The sequence below is a fragment of the Otolemur garnettii genome, unplaced genomic scaffold (assembly GCF_000181295.1).
Source record: "Otolemur garnettii isolate 467f Iridium unplaced genomic scaffold, OtoGar3 scaffold00013, whole genome shotgun sequence".
In the NCBI taxonomy this organism is placed as follows: Eukaryota; Metazoa; Chordata; class Mammalia; order Primates; family Galagidae; genus Otolemur; species Otolemur garnettii.
In genome coordinates, this window is record NW_003852408.1 from 21,826,142 (window position 1) to 21,828,709 (window position 2,568).

A 2,568-nucleotide genomic window follows, 5' to 3' on the forward strand; every position below is an offset into this window, starting at 1 on the left:
TCCCACTGTGGACAGCGGCCCGGCCCGGCGGCCCGGGAGCCGCACCGGGACGGAGGCCCCTGCGCGGCCTCCTCGGCCCCCAGAACCCGGCTGCCCGCTCCGCCGAGCGGCACCGGGAGTGTCCTCTGTCCTGCCTCCGACCTCAGCACCCGAGGAAGTGGCGCCGTCTGGGGAGGAGGAGCTTCGGGGACCGCAGAGCCGCCGCTGACCCTGGCATCATTCGCACCTCCAGCGAGGAGGTCAGGCGTCCACCCTCGGGTTTAGCAGAAGGAACACGTGAAAATTGTTAGAAGTGTAAACCCGGAAGGGAGGCGAGTTCGGCAAGTGAGAGCAAGCTTGAAAAGTTCTCGGATGTGAGAATTTATTTTGAAATGATAACCACATGGAATTAGCCTTGCTTGGTTTGTTTAATTAAGTAGAAACACAAGGTCCTAAAAGCAACCAGTGTGGGTGCCAGTTAACTGAAGACTGAGGAAGGACACTGGACTCATACTGTGAGGAAACGGGGCTTATTACCGTCCCTAGAGTGTACTTATCTCAGTGATATCTGCCATTTTTCATATATGTTTATAGTCGCAGTACTGGTAGGTAGGTTACCTAACAGTAAAACAAGTAGGGGTGGGGTAGGAGGAAGCACTGTGAACAGAAAACCACTGCCGTGCACCCAGTTACCTGCCATGAAACCAATGAAACCAGATTAGAACAACGATATTGACATAACCCATAAAATGAAAAATTAGACCCCAGGTTCTAATCTCAACAGAGAGAAATATTTCGAGTGTATATTGGCATTTTCTGCCATGGAAATAAATTCTTCATACTTTCTTGAACTCATCTTTTATTATGAATCTCAAAACAAAGATTCTAATTATGATTTCTTCAATGCATATTTGTTGAGGGCATTTTATGTATCAGGCACTTTGCAGTACTGACTCCTGCTCATAAGGAACTCACAATATTGAAGAGAAGACAGATATGCAAGATGAGAGTATTATGGGAGGCATGAATGTGTTTCAGTGATGAACACAGGAACAAGGCAGAAAATATGGACAAAAAGAAGATGGTAAGCTGAGAAGTTTGAATAGATGCCCTTTAAGCAGGGAAATAAAAACTTCATTTCCATTTAAGTGTGATAGATGCACAGGGCTGTTTGAAATAGGCAAGAGTTGTACATAGGAACACCAGTCTAGAGACTGGAGGAGTCTTCCATAATATCTTGAACCAAGATCCTAATAGGAGGGCACCAGATAAGGATATAAGATTGAACAATATTGCGGAGGTAGGATTAACAGAATTTGACAACCAAGTGGGCATGAGGAAAAAAAAAGGAGCACAGTGGTTAGATCTTGAGCTGGATAGTTTTGGCTGTAGCCCTACCACTCTCTAGATATAACACCCTGGGAAAGTGAAAAATTCTGCTAAATTTTCAAATAGTAGTACCTTTCCCCATGGAGGTATTTTGAGCATTGAATGTTAATATTTTACAAATAATTTAAGAGTCTCTGGTCTATACTAAGCCTTCAACAAATATCATCCAAAGCTCCAACTTTTCTTTTTTGAGCAACTAAGTGAATGGTGGTCTCATTTAAAAGAGAAAAGTGGAAAAGCAGAATCATGTTCTGAGTGTGTGTGTCTGTGTGCGTGTGTGTGTGGGAGCATTAATGAGTTTTCCTTGAGTCTCTATTGAAAATCCCAGTGGATATCAGTAAGAGCAGCTAAAAATATGCTTATGGAGGTCAGAATAGTTAAGTAGATAGATCAATTCTGTGGCTAACATTATATTAAAAATAGTTAAAACCATAATAGTAGATAAAAATAATCCAGGCAAATACAGTAGATCCTCTGTAAATTGAGCACCCAGGGGATTAAAACAAACTGGTCAACATATGAGGTGGTCGACATAAGGAACCAGCCTACTGTACAGATATGTACATGTGCTGCATGTCTGGGATGTGGAAATTAGGCCAGCTTACAGAGGTGGTTAATGTAAGGAAGTGGTCAGCTGTGGAGGTTCTATTGTATATGGAAAGAGAAAAGAGAGACCCCAGTTTGGAAGTATAGAGGACATAGGATGCTGTTGAAGATTAATAGCAAAAGATAGTGGGGCAGTTAGAATTCTAAGATGGTCACCAAGATTCTCGCCTCCTGGGCGCCCTTCCTCCAATTGTTCAATCAAATATAGTTTAGGTGGTGCTGTGAAATTAATTATATAAACCTCCTTGAGTTTTAAAAAATTATTAATAGACTGTCATTTTTTTGTATCTTAAAATACAATTAATAAAAATAACCCACAGCTTCATCTATTTTCCATGTGTAGGATATTTGCCAATTCCTTCTATAGCATTTACTTAATGTTTATTATTTTTTTTCATTATTTGCCTTTTGTAGTAGTTCTTACAGTAGTTAAATATTGTCCAGTGTTCTCTTTAATTAAAATATTAGTTCCATGGGCAATCTTCCTTGTTACAAGGCCTCTGTTTTTTTCCGTTTTGTTGCCATAGCTGAATGTGACTGCTCCTTTAAGGTTTCCACGGGACAATTAGATCTTTTTTTTTTTTTTTTTTTTTT

The 2,568-nt window shown here is 40.9% G+C and overlaps 1 pseudogene; it reads right to left on the bottom strand.

The window, feature by feature from the left end:
• Window positions 1-2,430: 2,430 nt before the first annotated feature.
• Window positions 2,431-2,568, bottom strand: part of LOC100960237 — a 1,429-nt pseudogene continuing 1,291 nt past the window's right edge.